General features: G+C 44.5%; 1 protein-coding gene across 7 annotated transcripts in view; it reads right to left on the reverse strand.

Moving 5' to 3' along the window:
- Positions 1-20,687, reverse strand: part of POMGNT2 (protein O-linked mannose N-acetylglucosaminyltransferase 2 (beta 1,4-)) — a 31,929-nt gene extending 11,242 nt beyond the window's left edge. Inside the window, exons 1-2 of one of the 7 annotated variants that reach the window (XM_090142483.1) lie at positions 20,554-20,644; positions 736-792 (exon numbers count right to left, since the gene is read on the reverse strand). The gene's annotated coding sequence lies outside the window, so the exon portion shown is untranslated. The other 6 variants (XM_090142486.1, XM_090142484.1, XR_016467700.1 and 3 more) reach the window with 6 other exon arrangements.
- Between the last annotated feature and the right edge of the window lie 397 nt (positions 20,688-21,084).

The following is a 21,084-nucleotide window of genomic DNA, read 5'->3' on the forward strand; positions in this document are numbered from 1 at the left end:
CAGTGGAAACAGTGATTCCTGAACACAAAGGCACAAAAACCAGCCAGGGCTTTTTAGACAGCATCTTGCTGCATCCAAGCTGAAGGTCACGAAGACAAAAGTGTCCTACGCCAACCTCATCAGCAGAGCTGGAACCTGTGGGCACTGAGCAGATTCTGGGAGGTGGCAAAGCAAGCAGTACTGATTTGAAACATTTCAATCCCTAATCTTGCAACTGGATCCCCATGCAGGACCACAGAAGCATCCCAGTTCTGCCCATCAAAAGGCTCACAGCAGGAAACCATATCCCTGAACACAAGTATAGCTGTTATAGGAGCAACATCCTAGCCATGCAGGGACATATTTGCAGACACACCACAGTGAAATATGTGAGGCTTGCTTCATGATACATCTTGCTGATTATCTGGGAGGCTCTCTTCCCTTAAATGAGACTTAAGAGGTGAAGTAAGAATGATGAAAAGAGGAAAAGTTCTTTAGCACCCGCATGCATGCACATATCTATACAAACAGCCTCAGATGAAGAGCAACCCTTTTAAGGCAAAACAGAAGAGCATTCCTGGGTTTTTGTTTATGGCAGAAATTATCCTTGCTGCTAAAACAAAGTTTAAATGGCTCTGCATTAAAAAACAAACAAACAAAAAAACACATTAGATAAGACAGGGAGGATTCCAACCAGGAGAGCTTAGCAGCTACAAGGGTTAGCACGCAATCTAAACTCTCACATTAAATACCCACCATGGATAATCTTGCATCTCCAACTTCTTATCCTCCACAAAGCATGTTGGAAACCATCTGAGAGAGAGGATAAATGCATTTACAGCATCTGTTGACAGTGCACTACGGAGTCACACTGCATCAGCTGGTTGCTGTTGACCGAGCCTCCAATCCCTCTGTCCACGAACAACTCGCTGCTTAATGTGGAATCTTAACCCTGAAAAACCTTCTGTTTCCATGCAACAATGCAAGAAGGCCCTGCCAAATTTGTAAGTGACAGGTGGAAGCACTTACAGGGTGGTGAGAAGCAACACCTTTTGAATCATGTTTGCAATAAAGCACAATACAGAATCAGTAAGGTAGGAAAAGATAATTAAAATCACTTAGTTCAGCCATCAACCCATCCCCACCATGCCCACTGCCCACGTCCCTCAGTGCCACATCCACACGGTTCCTCAACACCTCCAGGGACGGTGCTTCTACCACCTCCCTGGGCAGCCTGTGCCACTGCCTCACTGCTCTTTCTGCGAACGCTTCCTAATTTCCAAGCTGAACATCCCCTGGTGCAATTTGAGGACATTCCCTCTCATCCTTTGAAGTACTGCAATATACTTAAAACCCTGGGGGCAAGGATCCATCAGCATCTTGGGTTACTACATGTTAGGGAGTCCCTAGGCCTCAAACCCAAACAGCCCCTGCACCATCACTGCTGAGGAAGGCGGGTGTCATCCAGCATCGCACATGCTCAGAAATACTGTAATACTTCAGCATTTATAACTTCGGGTTTCTGAGTGCCATTTAAAAGCCAAATGCACAAGAAAAGATAAGATTAAAGAAACAAAGGATAAACCCAAATAATATTCTGCAAAATCGACAAAAGATTCTTCAGGAAGCTAGACCTCCAAAGATGAGCCTGCCAATGTGATGAATAAACAGAACTGTGCTATCTACTAAACTAGGGCATCACAGAAATAAAACAGACCTTTTCTCATCTGCTCTGGTGTGCCACTTTTAAATCTCTACATTTTTTTGTACAGAATAAGTAAAAAACCGGTTCTGCTCAACTTAGAAACATTAACAGCCACTAGGATTAAGAGGACAAGGTGTCATCTACTTCAGTACCCCATTTTCCAGCCTCTGCACTCAAGGAGGGCTCTGAAGGACAACATGAACCTATGCCTACCCTCTATTTGAAAAGACCCAAAAGGGACACAGCTTGCTTGGGGGAAATACATAAAAACAAGAGCAAACAGAAGAGATCCCAGTGCCGCCAGCCTGTCCTCTCAGAACTAAGGATATCCAGGGATACCTTTCTCTTTTTAATCCATCTTATTGCCCTCTGGCCTCTGTGAACGCAAAGCTTCAGTCGGCTGTGGAACAAGCCAAACATTTTTTCCTCTGAGCTTTCAAAAACAAGGAATTCAGTGAGATTTGTAGTCGTTTTCACCTAAGAAACACATTGATTTTGTGTTCTCTGAACTCCAGAAAGCCCTACTGCATAACCTACCTTCACTGATGCTAACAGGAACCTTTTCGCTAAGTCTGCTTCTGATTAGAGACTTTACTGGTGGGACTCCTGATAACTCAGAGACACCATAATGGGCTCTTTTTTTGAGTTAAGCTCTGACTTTAACAGAGAAAGAAACACAATACTTAGAGACTGGTCTTTCATTTATGAGTAAGCTCCTCCTCTACTCTCGCAATGACGTATTTGCACAGATTTCACAAGTACAATTTCTTGCATCACATTTAGTCAGACAGCTAAATCCCAGTCCTGGAAAGGGCTCTGTAGTCAATCTGTCACACCACTGGGTAACTGAACTGAACATTATTTCATTAGAGGGGAAAAAAACAGCAAATAAATCTAACAACTCCGAAATTACAACTAATTGTCATTTACAACTGCACTATAACATACTAAGCACAGCAGCCCCAAGTTCTTCCCAAATAATCAGCACTATCAGCTTACTGCAAGTCAGTTCTGAGCCAACACAGCCCATTCAAAGAACCCTATTAAGAGTTTGATAAATATTTAATGTGCCTCATAAAGTTGCAGCCTCCAAAAACAGCATCACAAAAGAAAAACAGTTAACATTTTGGAACTCCTACAAAGCTATACAGCACAACCCAAACTTAACAAGCTAGCAAAGAAGTCTGAATAGACCCCTCTTGGTTTAGGAGTGACAAACAGCGGGTAAGTTGTTATTTACTGAATCTCTGCCTTGCACGTATATGTTGCAGGGGTGCCTGCGTCACTCCGACTTACGACATTTATTATTTATAGGCCTAGAAGTACACTCTACAAGAAACTGTTCTTCCTGCAGTGCTTTTCAGCCAAAAGTACATCTCAGTTTGAAAGCACAAAAAAAATTCATGCCTGAAAAGAGCTGACAAAAAAATGTCCTTGTGTTAATAAATATGCAAGGAGACAAAGGCAGCAGTGGGTTTCTGGACACCAAGAAAAATCAGGACTCCACTCACAGAGGATGACATTTCAGTTCTTCACAGGGTAGCATTAAAGCTGATGTCAAAAGGTCCAGAACTTGAGCCAATCACTGAAAACTCCCCAACAATGATATATTTTGACAGCAAGAGAGGTATTTTCTGAAAGGGAACTCAATGGCCAAACCCCACTTTGCTCAACTGCTTCAAACAAGACATACTCCCAAGCTTATAAAAAGAGGCTGAGATAATGATAATTCATGCTTGTAAGAGTAGCTTGGCAAGGAAACAACATTCACTTAGACAGACATGGGTCAAACACTGTCTGTGACACTCCTGGGTCCTATTGTTCATGACTACCTGAGATTAGATAATGCTGTTATGGCTTAGGGAAACTGAAGGACCTCACTATGATGTTTCCTACAGCCCAATACTTGTTAATAACTATTGCTTAGGCAGCGGTAAGGTCATCTGCCCTCTCTCACACCATAATTTAGGCCTTTATCACCACAACATCACCCAAGAACCATACTTCCCATTTTACAGATGGGAAGCTTGAAATTTACAAAGGGATCTGGGTAAGACACACAAATGGGGTGCAGCTGTCTGGGAAATACCACCAACCATCAAACCCTCAGGTATACCCCAATGTTGTGTGCATCTCCACAGACAGAAGCCATGGCATAGGTGTCCAACCTCTTGGCCTGCCTGGGCCACACTGAATAAAGAGGAATTGTCTTCGGCCGAATATAAAATATATAGTAAAGTTAATGCATATAATCAACAAAAGTTTTTTTAAAAATACATTATTTGTTAAAACATTAAAAAAAAAAGCGAGCAACAAAATTATAAAATGAGATATTTGACCTTGACCAAAAAAAGCATGTCTTCATAGGCACACCCACATGTAGGTGGAATGAAATACTGTTAATCAGCAATCACTGCATTACTCCAAGTGGCACAACACATGTAACACACAATGCGCAGAGGTTTGGATTCAATCGTGTGTGCTGGTGCAAGAGGCAGTCAGCTCTGCAAGAGGCCCCTTAGCACAGCTTGCATTCCTTTCTGATAAATTAAAAAAAAAAAAAAAAAAAGAAAGACTATTCCACAGACAAGGTCTCGTTCTTACCCAAACCAGAGCTGGTGTAGCTGCTGCTCCATGGAGGGATTTAACAGATGTCAATATGGTGCTTAGGGACAGAATTTAGTAGGGTCTCCAAAATCAAAGGTGACAGTTTAAACATGCTAAAGATCAGAGGGACAGGGAGGATGATGACATTAAACCCACAGCAGCCACAAGGCAGCCTGAAGCTGGAAGTCCTGTCAGCCTGGACCACGACTCCTGACTTCTGAAGGGTGGAGGGGAAGAGAGGCCATTCCTCCTGACTGTTGAAACAAACAGGATAGTCACAACCAGCAAGTCTCATGGACATCTCAGGACACGAAGGTGCTATTACCACAATAAAAAGCAGCCCTTGAAAGGAAAAGCATCATTGAATTTGAACAGGAAAGGGGGTTGAGTATATAAAAGAAGAGAAATAACAGAGAAATAAAACTTGCCTTTTAGGCTAAAAAACAGAATTCTCATGCACTTTGATGGTTCTATAGGGGAGAAGAGCTAACAAACAGGTGGAAGTACGTGAAGGACAGGGGTGGAGCTCTTCAAGCACTTCACTGCCTTTTCTGGATTATGCACTCATTTGTGAACGGGCTGCAGTTGCTCCAGCACCGATGAGAACACCTCTGCTCACAAGCAGGATTACAGCAGCACTGCCCCCTGCAGCTGCCTGTGCCCTGAGCTTCCACTTTCTGCTCTGTTCAGAGACTTTGTCCACTCCTAACAACCATGGAGAACCAAAAGCCACAAGACAAAGTTATCGTACTTCACAGAGAGAGCTCCGTGGGGAGGCTGTAACAGCGCCTACAAACCTGATCAAAATAGCAGTTTCGATCCAAGCTGGAGAGTGTGCTTCAATTAGGCAGTCTCTGACAAATGCCTGGAGGTGCATAGCACAGCAGCATGACAGGAAGGCAGTTCAGAGCCAAGGCAAAGGAGAAGCTAAATCAAATCAGGGGAAATAAAAAGATTTACTGCCATTTTGAGTCCCCGGATTGCAAATAGATTGCTTTATCTCCAATGCTCCCTTCAAGCGCACCTGTACAGCACAGACTCCCATCTTAAAGGAATGCAGCCATCATGTACCCCAACCTCATTCATATGATTGCAGTGTAAAATTAACAGCTACCAGGAGCACAGTATTACTGAATATCATAGCACCACAGAACCGTTTGAGTTGGAAGGGAGCCTTGGAAGTTATCTAGTCCAACTCCCCTGCAATTAACAGGGACATCTACAGCTCTATCAGGTGCTCAGAGCCCTGTCCAGTCTGACCTTGAATGTCTCCAGGGACAGGGCACCCATCACCTCTCTGGACAACCAGTGCCAGTGCCTCACCGTTCTTATTGTGAAAAAACTACCTCCTTATATCCAATCTAAATCTCTCTTTTAGTTTGAAACTATTTCCTCTTGTCCTGCCACAAGAGACTGTTAAAGAGCCCATCTCCTTCCTTACAGCCCTCTTTTAGATACTGAAAGGCTGCTCTCAGGTCTCCCTGCAGCCTTCTCTTCTCCAGGCTGAACAGCCTCAACTCTCCCAGCCTGTCCTTGTAGGAGAGGTGATCCATCCCACAGGTAACCCCCTCTAGCGTAACCATTTGGGTTGATGCTAAGGGAGTGCAAAACATGCATGTTCTGGGTTGGTAGCTCATCCCAAAGCTGCTAATACTCAAAGATCCACTACAGAGCCTGAGATCTCATGAATCATCTGAAACAACTCAGAGCAGAAAGAGCGTGTTACCTGACAGCATAGGCCCAGGACTGAAGAATATCTTCTGACCAGTTTAAACATCCCCTAAAATTATTTATTAATACTTAAATATCCCAGACTGTTTTTCCCTGTGGAAAAGAACAATTCTTATCTCGTCTCTCATCTGATTACAGTATCATCAGAGGGCCTGGAAGGGCAGCAGCAGCTCATGGCCGTGGGCCAGGCATTTACGGATTCAAATGTTGCTCTGAGGGCTACTGCTGCTCCTGACAAGGGGGAGAGAAGAAAGCCATATGAATCATCTTTCTCAGCTTCAATATGAACCGCTGCATGCAATAGGGGAAGAGTGATGAATACACTGAGTTACTTGTAGAAAACCACACCAAGTCCTCCAGGTGTCATATGCAACAATTTACAGTTCAATAGCTAGGAAGAACTTCTTCATGCCCTTGGCAGTCAGAAAATTCACAGGACAACTGAATCTAGGCTTATTTATCAAGGGCACAGTAGCAAGAGGACAAAACTCAAGCCTGATTTGAGAGACCTTTGTTTAAGACTTACCGTTCCATTTATTTCAATAGTAACAAAAATCAGGGGTTAATTTTTGCCCTGTAAATCCTACCAGCAAATCAATCTGCATTCCTCTGCAACATTCCTTCTCACCCCATCTCTGTGGAGGTTACAGCAGCCACATAAATAGCTGAAGTGATGCTTAATTGACACATGAGGGCAAAACCTTCTGAGGAGAGGCAGAACCTCTGGGAGTGAAACATCTGTAGTACAAAGGTAGTAGCATGGTTGCCATTCTCTGGTGCCCCCTCAGTGATGGGAGATCCCTTCCCCAGCCTTGCCACAGCAGCTCACTTCTCTTCCCTTCTTTTCCACCAGCAAGATCTACTGTGCCTGTTGAGTCAAACGCTGAGTCAAGCATTTGGGAAGGAGAAGCTCTTAAAATAATAATTGAAAGGTAACCTGACTGTCATTCAGAGAAAAGCAACGTAAGCTTATTAAACCAACTGCTGTTTAAAACAGCTGCATTTGAAAATACCTGACCCCACTGCTTATGTGCAGCTCTGGATCCACGTGAAAACATTCGTGAAGTCAAGGAGAGCAGCTACTTCACACAATATTTCAGCTACTTCACACGGTATTTCAAGACATCAAAGGCACTGCCAGCAGCATCCCTCATCAAGATGTGCTTCTCCTCCACCTCTAGACTTTTGCTAACATTGCTGCTGACACAGCCATTCCTTGCAAAAGCTGTCAGGCCATTTCAATAGCCCTGCAGTGTTACCCAAGCACTAGAAGGGAAGGAGCAGGTCAAACCCCTCTCACTTGCCAAGAATCACCAAGATGAACCATAGTGAAAACATACATACTGTCATGAGGCATTCTCATATAGGATGGCTCTTGTGACCTTGGATAAAAGACTCAAATATACATAGATACCAGCCATAGGCAGGCAGACTCATCTTCAGTCTAGAATGGTCAGAGATGGGGGATATACATAGTCTCAGGCAGAACCTTTCAGCTTTGGCTCACCCAGCTCCAGCATCTCCATGGCACAATGAACTGCTTATAAGCTGTCCTGGATGTTGCTGGGAACAGCTTGTTGAGATAGCCAACTCTTCTTCCCCCGCAAAGGGATCAGAGCTGCAGCCACAAAAAGCTCCTCTTGCAACTATGAAGACTCCATCTGCACCTGCATTAATGCAGCAAGTACGTGCAAGGAGAAAGCACCCAAGTCAGAGGCTGATTAGGAAACTGCTATTTTGACTTAATGTTCTTAATGTTACACAAAACAACCACTGTTTCTTTACCATCCAGGTGACAAAATACACTAAAATAAAACTCCAATTTACTTGAATACACTCAATGATTAAAAACAAGCATAGAAGAGCCGTGTGTTCCAGTGGGACAAAGATATGCACATAAATTAAGCAAGGACTAAGAGTGCTTCTCGAATGAAGACCTCTCTTTGTGACCTCTATGCTAAATATATATGTGTAAATATATGTGCATGTATGACTACTACAGAATTCATAATAAAATATTACAATTAATATATAGTCTACATATTGCTTTTGATACCTGCATTAAAAGATGATGCTCTATTAATTTAAAAAACTTTTTCCAATAAGCTGCTAGCTTCCTGGCTGAAGTTTTATACACAATGGTAACACAGTCAGAAGCCAAGAAGACGTGAAGCCGTGTGTGAAACTGTCCCAGATAAGTGTACAGGAAAAGGGAAGGGGAAAGCAACTCCAGTCTCCACTTTCTATTAATTCTCAGGTCTCTGTGTGAACATGGGTAATAACCTACGTAGTAAAGAACAAACAGCCAGAAGCAAGGAACAGGGGTAAGAACAGATCATTAAAAAGTGATAAGCACCAAGGGTCCTAACTTCGCTGTAGGCAGTAAAAATACACACACACAAGAAACCACCTCATGTCTCCTCAAAATGAATTTGGTCATATACTTTTAGTGCTGAATAAGTGACTGGCTCAGCGTGATTCCAGAGTGTCTATTAGAAAGGATAGTATTTCATCTGTGTGTGGAGGTCTGCTACCCTGCTTACCCAGGTGTTTCTCTCCATCTTTTTAAAAGAGGAAATTACGCAGCACATTAATTTCTGTGCACCTTTTTATTTTACATTCCTCCTCTCCCCTCCCTCCACTCCTCCCATCGGCTGTGATTTATGAAGAAGAAAATATGGGTAGTTCACAACAAAATTGAAATACATTCACAACACAATTAATACTGCCTCAGTCTGGTTTGGCTTATACAAGGGATCTTATGATCACAGAATGGCTTGGGTTGGAAGGGACCTCAACAACCATCAAGTTCCAAGCCCCAGTGATAATATGGCAAGTCAGCAGAAAGTAAAAAAGAGGTCACAGATATAGTGTCACACACCTGGGTGAAAAGCTCATTTACCCAGAGAGCAAGCACTGAAAATTATTCTTGCCAGTACAGAGGGATTTCAATTCACGAATCTTTAATGCTCCAATCTATTTACCTTACAGGGGGTCAACTGGGAGAGGGGAAATAAAGCAACAGCAAACTAAGACATGAAGCAATTCACAGCTAACCCATTTCCAGTCCATCAAAGGCTCATCAAGTGACTGCCCAATGCAATGGACTGCTGTCATCCTGTACCTAAATTCCATTATCTGCTTGCCAGAAGCAAACACAAGACCCATCACATCTGAGTCACTTACAATGGAAAGCATTCCTCTTCAGAAGAGCCCAAACTAAGGAGAGCCTTTCCTGGGCCGAAAGGACAGAGCAAGGAGGCTTCAAATTTCTTTAGGGTATTTTTGCAGTAGCTACAGTATTTTACACTAGCTGGGAGACAAGAAGCCTAAAAGGGGAAGAACAAACCTTCAGAATCTGCTTATTTTTCAGTGGTAGCCACAAGGGTCCATAAAAGAATCTTTAGAAATAACATCATCATCAAAATCCAGGAAGGAAACCCTCTATCTCCAGCGTGGTGTTAGAAAGCAGCATTCCTTTATTCCTCAGGATATGTACCAGAACACGTGACAAACCAACATGGGCTCTCAGAATTCAGGTCCTACATTTAAACAGTTAATACACACACATGCAGTACATTGGCATACATATTCATTCTTTTCCAAGAACTCATAAATATATGCTCATGTCCCTCTGGGCATGCATGGTTGCATTTAGGGTGGTCATACACCCACTTACTTTTCCTCATCCTCATCCTCACTTTTCCATCATCAGCTTTATCACTGAGACTTTGGCTGCCCCTTAGCTGTTTTTCCCCAACTTGGCAAATCTCCATTGCTTGGTAGGCCATAATGAGCAACTTCCAAAACAATATATGTGACAATCTGAGGAAAATCCTTGCCCCTGGTGAAATGCAAAGGTAAGTAGTCTATTACGACTCCAGAGCTTCTTGTGAAGCAGAATTAAGAGAAAACAAGGCTGTTCACACATGAAGCAAAGTTGAAATGAAAGGTGTTAGAATTAGAACTCACCAATTCCTTTTGCTAAACTAATATATTGGTCCTTAAACTTATATACTGCTAAACAAACCAGCCTATAACAACTGTGTTGTCATAACCGGATGAATGAGAAAGGTCTTCCTGCATGAGGTGCAAGGCCATCCACCTCATACAGAAGTTACACTGAGTGCAATTAGGAAACTCAATTGCAATTACTCAATTACAATTCCTTCACTTTGTGCAAGCACAGTTTTAGCATCTACATACCACTGTGGTGAAGAAAAAGATGGGTTCCTGGAACAGAAGTAGCCTATGCCAAGACTACACAACAAGAACCTTCAATTGAGGACCCAAATCTCATTCAGCTCCTCTTTGCTCCTTGAGCAAAAACCAAACTGACAAATAAAGGCAACATGCTGTTTACATGACAACTGTTCAATACCAAAATTGCCTCATGCCCACTGTCTCTCAAAAGCAGAAATACACTGCAATCAAATTGTGAAGGTGAGCCAGAAACATCAGGCCTTCACTGCTGCTGCACTCCACTAACAAGGTAGAAAAGACATTAATACCACATACAAAGAAATCTTTGCTAGTGAAAAACAAAACCGTATTTACTGAGAGCTACATTTTCTCAACTGAACTCTGGATGACATCAAATCCAATTTTTTTCAGAAATACAAGACCACTTCTGTTACCAAACAACCTTTTATTCCCTTCATTCTTAAACCTTGTCTCCAGACATGAAGCAAACAATCCCTGTTTAACATCAAAACTCCCCTGTTGCCTCTTTTTACCCATACGTTGGTCTTGAGAACGTCCAGCAGCTGAAGAAGGGGCTCATGAATCCAGTGGTGTAGAGGAGCCTGGTTGTTGATTATTTAAACCCATTTCAATTTTATAGTCAAATGGTGGGGAAGAGGAAAACTCTTGCATGGAGGGTTCTGAAGGGAGAAGTCATAATATTTTATGATGGAAAAGGGAAATGTCAGTAGGTTCAGACGTAAAAGCAAAGATTGTCATAGGTATGACAAAGCAAACTTTGTTGTGTGAGACAGTCGAATGGCAATGAAAGCTGCAGGCTGGATGGTGAAATGCTTCCGCTGCTGAAGGAGAAAGCTTGAAGAGCTAAAGGGACAAACAACCAAACTCTTCATTTACATGGCATTTCTAAGAAAACTCTCAAGTTAAGCCCAAATAGACTATTATATTTAAACTCAGGAGTGTTTCTCTCACAACAAGAAACAAAACTACACAAACAATGTAGAAAACATGAGATTGAAACAAAGGGAAGGAAAAAAGGAAATTGACAAGAAGGTAAGAGAGAGCAAAAAGAAGTCACTTTCACAAAGGAAGTATAGCAGAAGAATGTGCAACCTTCAAAGACAGCTCCAAAGAAAAAAAATACCAGAGTGGGAGATTATCTTTTTCATCTACATCAATCAGTAAAGCACTAAGGAATTTCCAGTGATGACCCTAAGACCTTATTGTACTGCACAAAGTAAAAAATATCACTTATCACACAGGAGATGGATATGAGAATTGCAGTGCCAGCTGCAGTGTTACAGGACCAGGCAGAGGTAATTCAGGGAAAATAAATGATGCTATAAAATCAGTGCATCAGAAGCAGTCATTCTGCATATCTCTGCTGAAGGCTCAAGGACACGTGAGAGATGATATCTAATTCAGCACCAAAAAAAGAAATCAACAATAAAAATATTTCCATCTGCACAACAAATGATGTGCCCCTTCCCATCAGAAGCTTAAGGGGACAGAAGGCTTCACACCAACAGGAGCATGCAGACAGCATCCGGTGCACAGAATACGCTGCTTCCTCAGGAATAAAACATGCTATGGAACAGAAAAGAGCAAGAAATGCATTATGGAAATGAACTAAAAATGGAAAAGAGAAAGCAAAGCAGCCAGAAGACAACCGGAACAGGGACCAGATAAAGAAAAGATCTAGACTCACTCAGGTCATTGCACAGAAAAGAAATTCCTCCTTTAGAAACCTTTTGGAGAATTGGATTTCTTAAGCCAGTAGAGAACTGCCAGTATATGAATATATGGAACTTCTGTCTAGTGATCTTATTTACACTGGGAAGGGACTTGTCTGTAAATTATGGAAACTCTACATATGCTATGCACTGTCTCATAACATCCCCAGTCTCTTCTTCAGGAGTTGGACTGGGTGATCCTTTTGGGCCCCTTCCAACTTGGGATGGTCTAGGATTCTATAATAACATTTCTGGCCCCTCACGCCAAACCACACCATGCCAACCTACCCCAGACATGGCAGAGCAGGCATGGGCAGAGCATCAGCGCAAGAAAAGGAAGTGCACAGACATAGGATAGCAAACACCAGACCATTAGGATCTCATCTACATCAGTTCACACAAAAAAAATGACTTCCCCACAGCAAGGCAGCAGACAGAGGCATCCCTTTCTGCCCTCTGATAATTCAGCTGTAGAGCATCAGCAGCAGGCTTGAATCAGAAAAAGTCCACTTGCAGACCATGTGGCAAGAACATTCATACTAAACGTGATCTCAGGAAAACTGACAAGGTTAAATCCAGGTGCAATTCCACATCTTTCAGCATAAGTATGGAAAATTCACACAACTTTGAGACTGTGAAGGGCTTGGTTTTATCAGTGCTATTTATACATACTTTCTTGGTTCCTTTTAAGCATATTGTTTATACCGTACACACAGAATAAAAATGAAATGCACAGCAGTGCATTTATGTATCACAGAAATTAGATTAAGCCAACAGACTTGAGCGCCAAGTGATTTTAAAGACAACAGATCCTTATTTTTTAAACATTTTTCTAAATTATATATGGGCCGTGTAACCCTCCAGACAAATGAACAGTGATAAATTACGTTCTGTCTCTAGCCAGGCACTCAAGCAATCTCCACCCTCCCACCTCCTCGTCGCATGAAATAAAGATGAAGCACCGTGCAACGTCAATCACACTGCAGCTCCACTTGGCACCTGCCTCCACCTGAAACGACAGAATAGACGTGTCAAGATTTCCATCAGTCTCCACTATCAGCTGTTGAAGTTTTGGCTGCAATGAGCTCAGGCACTCCCTGAGAGGGTGCTGGCTACTACATGCCCGACACAGTTAGCATTACAGCAGATCGCAGCCCGTTCCTCTCACAAGTTTCTCCCGATGGGATTGCTCTCCTTCCAGCCGACTTTATCTTCTTTAGCTGGACAAGTGATTTTGGCTGTATCTGAGGACTGCAGCGCATTTAATGAGCAGCACAGCGCGCTCCATGACCCGGCTGCTCCCCAGCCACATGCCTGCGGGAACGCCGCCTCGAGACTGAGCCTGCTGCATGTGCTTGAGCACACACATCCCATTTCTGACCTGCTTCATTACCCTTTTCCCAGCAAGTTCACTCAGAGTTAATTTAATGTATTTAAGGACTGGAGACCAGCCTCGGCTCCCTGCAGTGCTATCAAACATGTTACAAGCAGAGAACTTGGCCGTATTCCAGCTATGGGGCTTCCTCCAAAGTCCACTTCTGCGGATAGTTGAGCTGATGCTCAATAACTATGAGAAAAAGGCTCTGTGCTACGCAACCCACCACCACTGTGGAGAATTGCTGTACCCTCACACTGACCCTTGCATGCCCCGGTCCCTCATGAACAACAGCACAAGAGCTGGATCATTTCCAGTTGGCCTCATCCAATACTCACAAAGTACACAGCTGCAGAAGATCACAGCAAGAAGCAGTGATTGTTCTTCCTTGTACTCATGCCCTCATGGCCTCATCACTTTAAAGCATCTCCGTACTGCTACAGAAGGGCATCAATCTTCAGGCCAGGAAGCAACACCAAGGAAAGACTATTCATACCCCAGCACTGCCAGGAGGAATGAGGAGAGGCAAGTAAATGCTTTCCAGCTTCTTCCTTCCTTCCTGAGGGGGCAAAACCCCCTCAGCTTAGGGGTCTGGTGTCCTCATATTCAAACCTCCACAGAATTAAGATCTTTCCCTTCCAAGGGCGAATTCCAACTTCATCAACGCCTGTGCTATGAGGAGGCCCCATACAACCACCGGGGCTTTGGGAGGGAGAGGGAACCATCTTTGTTCATAACTCACACCTGCACGTGCAATCTCACAAACACCCCATTCATAAACACCTGTGTTATGCTTTCTACCAGTACAATACAAGCTAAAATTTGTATTTAAACACAAATCATTTCTCTATTGATCTAGCCAATCTAAAAATGAAGAACGATAACAAGCTGGGAAACTTATCTCGGCCCTGGTCTAATTGCTGCTCAGAGCAATCATGGCAGGAAAAAAGTGCACAACAGAAAACGAACTGTCTGTAGTACGCCTGGATTCTGGTTTACATAGCACAGCGCTATCTTTATCAGTGCGTAGGGAAATGCAAATATACTGTATACCTCTGCATCAAAAAACAAACAAACATTTTTTGCCTTCGCTATTTGAGTAGCAAACCATCAAGAAAAAAAATATTGTAGTTATTTCAGAGATGCTTATTGCTTTGGCACATGTAATCTGTCTGCAAAGGTCTGCAAAAATCTTAGTCATTTTCCTACAGGAAATTCAAGTAAGTGTGAGAGTGTCTACAAATAGAGACAAGGACTGAAGGAGATTGAGGAACCCAGTGTCAAAGACAAAAAGAGATCAATGACAAAGGTAGGAGTGGACTAGAAATCTCTCAGGTTAATTACAGTACCTTAGGACCACTTAAATGCACTCGGTTTGAAGTTCATTCATTTCCCTTTCTTTATTTCAAAAAGAAGTCAACCATAGGTACCACAAATGAAAACCCACCCATCAAAAGCAATCAAGGCTACATTTTAAAGGCTAACTCTGCCCCTCTCTCTTTTTTCTCCCAGGCTTCCAGCTTCCCATCTCAGGACTGTCAGCAGCTGTCAACACATCATACGAGAAACTCATCTGAACACACAATATAACTTGATAGGCAATACATCAGAATACCCAGATGTGACATCGGCAAATTTCAACAGATGGTTTTGGATCATATCCAACGATTAAAAGAAAATAAGACCAAAAAAAAAAGAAAAAGAAGAAAACACCTATGAAGGAAAAAAGCAGACACATGCAGAATAGAAACCAAACAACTCCAACCAGAAGAAAAAAATAGATTTGGTATATGCACTGTTTCCCCTTTTATCCTATCTATCCCAGGCAATGAGACAAGGAACAGCTCCACCTCTTGTCCTCACCAGCTTGTCCTGTCATTAATAGCAATATGCATGCTTCGTCCTCCTACCCTGAGAGGAGGCATCTAAATAAATATGTCACTGTTGAAAGCAGTACATACTCCTAATGATGGTGATTTCCAACTGAGAAAACTCTTAATGTTTTGGGACCCAGGCTCTGCTCCAGCATCTGCATGGTCTCTAGTTACACCAAACCCAAGCTGTTCAGCCTGCAAGTAGCTGCAGACTTTTAACCCACTCCCATTCCCCACCCTACCCAACTCCATGTTGCTCTTGTACAAGGGCTGCTGCAAAACGCCTCCTACTTTATTATATCACTGCCTGTTACCGCCCAGGTCTTGCCTTGCCTTGCTTTGCTCCAGCTCTTCCCCTGCCTTCATTACACACTGCAAATGTATATTTTGCTCTTAGAAAAGCAACTGTGTTTAACTGGGGAAAAAAATATGAAGCATCCCTGTGCTCACAGTTATACAAGCTCTGAAGTAAAAGGCATTTAGTCAAGTACCTATTTTTGTGTATTTGAAACAACTATCTTCTTTCCCCTAAAGAATTTATTTCCATTATACACTTTTTAAGTTTTGCTGTTGTATACTGGTGGGGTTTCAAATACTGCAGAGGAACATAATTACATTTTCTGACACTCCAGAATGGAATATAAGTGTTGTGACAACATATAATAGTTTCTTAGAGATAAGAACAGGCATTTAGCCCAAAGTGTATGTTCTGATTAAACGTAAAATGGATACCACCTTTTTAACGCTGGGAAGTTTTTCCATAAATACTGGACTAAGATTTTCCAAAACATCAAATTTCTAGAGGTAGAACAAAACAAAATGCCATTTAAATGTTTTCAGCGGGAGCACTGTAAAGGTGAAGGCATAAAAACAGTATCTGTGTAATAAAACTGGTGAAATATCACCTCCTTCTATTTTGATATTTAATTATCTGATTAGCAAAGCGAAAATACTGCCAACCAAAGTCCAACAATCAGCTGTTTACGTTATTTATTTATAGGCACTTCTGTAGCGCTCATCACCATAGTAACCAGGAGCCTTTTTTCCTCCTTGTTCAAAGGAAAAGTTGTAATTTTGAAACGCGATCCTTTGATGTCAGAGCACTTGTGACCCCTGCTACAAACACTCAGGCAGGCGCTCAAAGAACATGAACAGACCTAAGTGAAAGGCAAGGTGACAGAGAGAGGAACAGAAAGGAAAATGAAAAGGAGAAATGAGAAGCAAGCGATGAAGAGGCAAAGAGTAAAGGGCGCTCTGATGAAAATTCCCCATGTACTTGGTCCTACAGGATGTGACCTTCCCCGCACTCTTCCCTGTGATAGCATGTGACTCGTTCATGGAGCGCAGTTCAATTAATCAAGAGCTATCAACAAGTCCCCAATTCACGCTGAGGACACTGGTGAATACTCTCGAGCAAGGATTGCTGCGAGGAGAGCAGCTTACAAATGAGGCTGCGGAGCAGAGAGGAGTCAGGAGCTCGCTTTGACTGCTGCTCACTTCTGATCCCCCAGCAATTAGCCATTATCAAATTCTCACAGAATTAATAGACCTTTTCAAAAATACCATCTGCTCAGAAAGTATCAAAGAAATGAGTAAATTAGAATATTGCTGTTGCATATACCAATATAAATGGAGTTACTAGGTATGCCATGCAACTGCAGTTCCCTCCTCATACTACTGGAATGCACAAACATGCATCTACTTTCCAGATCCACAGAAAGATTGAAACTGTTTTGTATTATTCGTCTGGTTGCTTCCCAGTGTGCAATGAAATAATTATAGATTATATGCACAAACACAGTAAATCTTTACATTAGGCTGGTGGTCATTTTGCAGTCTCTTTTAAGCTGTTCTTTATATAGGACAGAAGCTGCATGTGTGACAGGAGGAAAAGTGACAAGCCCGTATCTGGCGAAGCACCAGCAGGCACTGTTATCAGAGCAGACCAGTTCTTTTAAAACAGATTGATGAAGCTATTTTTGAAAACATCTAATAGCATCACAGAAGAGAATCTGATCTCCGCAAAGGTGAGTGGTGTGGCTCGGCACTCCCAGGAGACAGGTAATGAAACCTGAGCTCATCAGACCCAGCCTGTGTCCAGTAATTGGCTTTGAAAACTCACAGCTTAAATTCCACCATGCTGAGTTCAATGCCCTGCTCACAGCTCTGAGCACGGGCAGAGCTGAGGGCTGCCTTGCGTGACTGAATGCGAGTGGCCGCCTTTCCACTGCCTGCACAGCCAGGCCGGCCTGCAGGCTTAGTGGGTAAGGAAAGAAACCTGCTTTCCCTCGCACCTCACACCTGCCAGCTCACACCAGCATGCGTGGAGGGGAGAGGCAGCTACAAGGATGGAGGCAGGAGGCGTGGGAGCTGATGATGTAGGAAAGAGCACGTCCTAATGCAAGAGGAGGAGGTCTAGAGAAGAGTCCCTGTGGCATGCATCCATCTGGCTAAGCCAAGCCAGTGACCCTCAGCCAGCACTTTGTGCCAACTAGGCAAAGTCCCTCAGGCACTGCTGCCTCTGGAGGGTGGGCAGAAAATGAAGGAAGTATTGCGAATGGAGTTAAATCCATCTGGTGACTGGTCACGAATGTTGTTCCTCAGGTATGAATACTGAGGTCAGTACTGTTTAAAATCTCATCTTATTGATGATCTGAAAAAGGGGATTGAGTGCACCCTCAGTAAGTTTGCAGAAGACAACAAGCTGGGAGGAACTGTTGATCTGCCTGAAGGTAAGAAGGCCCTACAAAGGATCTGGGCAGGTTGGATCAATGGCCTGAGGCCAACCATATGAGCTTTAACAAGACCAAGTGTGGGTTCCACATGTTGATCACAGCAACCCCGTGCAACACTACGTGGGGCAGAGTGGCTGAAAAGATGCACGAAGAAAAGGATCTGGGCGTGCTAAAGGACAGCCAGCTGCACATGAGCCAGCAGTGTGCTCAGGCAGCAAAGAAGGCCAACAGCATCCTGGCTCGTATCAGAAATAGCACAGCCAGCAGGAGCGGAGAGGTGATCATCCCTCTGTGCTTGGCATTGGTGAGGCTGCACCTCGAGTGCTGTGTTCAGATTTGGGCCCCTCACTACGAGACATCGAGGCCCTGAAACATGTCCAGAGAAGGGCAGCAAAGCTGTGAGGCACAGGCTGCCCAGGGAGGTGGTGCAGTCACCGTCCCTGGAGGTGTTCAAGAACCGTGTGGATGTGGCACTGAGCAACGTGCTCAGTGGACATGGTGGGGACATGTTGGTGGCTGGACTACATGATCTTAGAGGGCTTTTCCAACCTTAATGATTCCGTGATTCTATGATTATTTGTGTCCATTACAACCCTTCCTTGCGTGGACGTGCCCACACGTCCCCAAGCTTTATGAGCCCACAAACCCACCATGTCAAACCACAAGTCTCAATTCTGCAGTGCTCCTGGGTGACGACAGTAGAGAGGGCAAAATTCTATTTGCACAGCTGAGAACCTCTGACCGGTGATGGGGTTTGAGCTCTGTGGCTTACTGCTTTCCTTTTCACGATTCTTCCTGCCTCTCTCCACTACTTCCTAGGAAAATCTGCTCCTCCACTACCTGGAGACGCTCTGGTTGCAGAAGCCATGCTGAACAGAAAACAGGACTTTTGCTGAGAGAAGTTATCCATGGCTCTGTTTATTTGAATAAAACGATGAGTGCAGGATCTCTTAACACTGTATGTTTTAAAAGACTTCTCAAAGGCCTCTGTATGTCAGAGCACCAGCCAGATATAAATCTGCTGAAATAAAACCCTAGGGAACAGTAACTGAACATGGGCTGCTGTCAACCAGACTGTTCAAACCAACAGCGCTTACGGAAGACTTCAAAGTAACATTTATAGCAGAACAATGAGAACGAGAATGCCCAATCGTCAGATGATTTAAGAGCACCTCAACAAGTTCACAGTGAGCTTGAAAATATAACCAGGAGAAGACTTGCATGTATTCCTTCCATTTTGTGCACTGCTTAACAGATAGTGGGCTCCAGGTACATAATCCCCAAACATTAACCGGGTACCCAGGGTTGTGTTCACAGCACACTTCACAAACCGGCCGAATGCCAGCTTTTACGATACTTAATTAAACACGAAGGGAAAACCAAGTAAAACTGCCACCTTGGAATCACAAACCGTTCACATTGTGCTTCTGCAAGGAAGCAGACTGCAAAGCAGGAATCCTATATTGAGCTCCGCATTTGGTATCCACCACACTTTGGAAAGTGACATTGCAAAATGAACACCCTGTCTTTCAGCCAACGTGTTAGCATACATCCCATGTGCTTGGGAGAGAAGGTCGTCCCAGAGGAGAGCTCTTCTGCTTCTCAGCTCAGGAAGGCTAACACAAGCCGATCCATCAGCTCAACCGTTTTAAGGGTTGGAGACTGCTATTAAAAGGCACCGTTACTGCTATATTACCAAACTCAGCAGATCCTCCTGAATCAGCAATCACCGTGATAAAGTCAGCATTTGTCAATAGTTATCCAACTATGGTGCTGGTGTGAAAACACCAATATGTTCCCTCGCGTTCACCAGTTGTTCAGATACAGTCATTATGATCAGCACCAGAGCAGAGCGCGTCTCCGCACGTTGCTGAGGCAGCAGCCATTATCCTCACAGCACACTTAGGCACTGTGCTAACCCAGAGGGGACAGGAGAAAGCCAGGGGATGCAGTGACCACAAGCAGACCGCTGAGCCAGACCTCAGAGCGTGCAGGTGTAACACATCCCACACTGACACACGCCGTGAAAACTTTCCCACCATGCTTAGTCAGCACACGGTATTTAAAGGGGGCAGGAGGCAATGAATTCAGCGTGCACGTTAGCTGGGGCCAAACCTAGAAGGGCTGGTGAGCTTACGAAGCTGCAGGCAGGTATACAGGGACTCCCGAGGCGCTCGGGCACCGGTGAACACTGTCAAGAGAACATAATTACATCCTTGCTGGACCCGGTATGCCCAACCCTGCTGCACCTGAGCTCCAAGGAGGTTATTAGGGCTGTAATCGCTCCCACGGAAGCCTGTCCCGAGCACGCCGCTCTCCCCAGGCACTCATCAACGCCCTCTCCCTGCCGAGCCCTCGGGCTACTTTCGCTCCCGGCTTGGAAGCAGAAAACTCTCCACGATCCACGCCTCCGAGTTCGCCGTGTGCAACCCCACTGTCGGCTTCTCCCTCTGCCCCTCCCCACCGATCGGCTACACGGAAGGAGCGGCACGCCGCACGCCCGCCCCGTCCTCCTGCCTTCCCCCCGAGAGCCGCCCGCAGGAGAAACCCGGCCCGCGGCGCCCCGCGCCATAGCGCCCCCCTGCGGCCGGGCCCCGCCGCGCCCGCTCACCTGCCGCTCGCGGCACCGACGGCTGCACCCGGCCGGCCCCGCCGCGCCGCGCCGCGCCGCCCCTACCGCCTCCTCCGGCGGCGGCGGGAGGCGGGGGGGAGGTGGGAGAGGAGGCGGGCGGCCCCTCGCCCGCCGTGTGCTGTGAGCGGGACTATGGCGCATGCGCGGCGGGGCGAAAGGCTTTGTGGGAGTTGTAGTTCGCGGCGCTCTAGGCCCGGCCCAGCGCTGAAGGCAGCTGTACGTTTTGTTGGGTTCTCTTCGTGTGTTTTTTTTTTTTTTTTCCTAATTGTCTGGTATTGATAATGGAGCTTATGCGCTAATTTCACCGAGAACTCTATGTATTTCAGTGTCAGACTCCCATGGACTGATGACATCAGGCTTTTGAGCTTTGTTTTCCCGAGTTTGTCCACAACTACTGCACTAACTGCATCCATTGCAAGACATCCCATCTGCCCAGCTTCTCATTAGGTTTGAGTTGCATCGCAGCCTTAATGAGGCTGGGGTGCTCCTGTCTCAGACCTGGAACGGCCA

This window comes from Phasianus colchicus, chromosome 6 (genome assembly GCF_987193195.1).
Source record: "Phasianus colchicus chromosome 6, bPhaCol1.hap1.1, whole genome shotgun sequence".
Taxonomy (NCBI): domain Eukaryota; kingdom Metazoa; phylum Chordata; class Aves; order Galliformes; family Phasianidae; genus Phasianus; species Phasianus colchicus.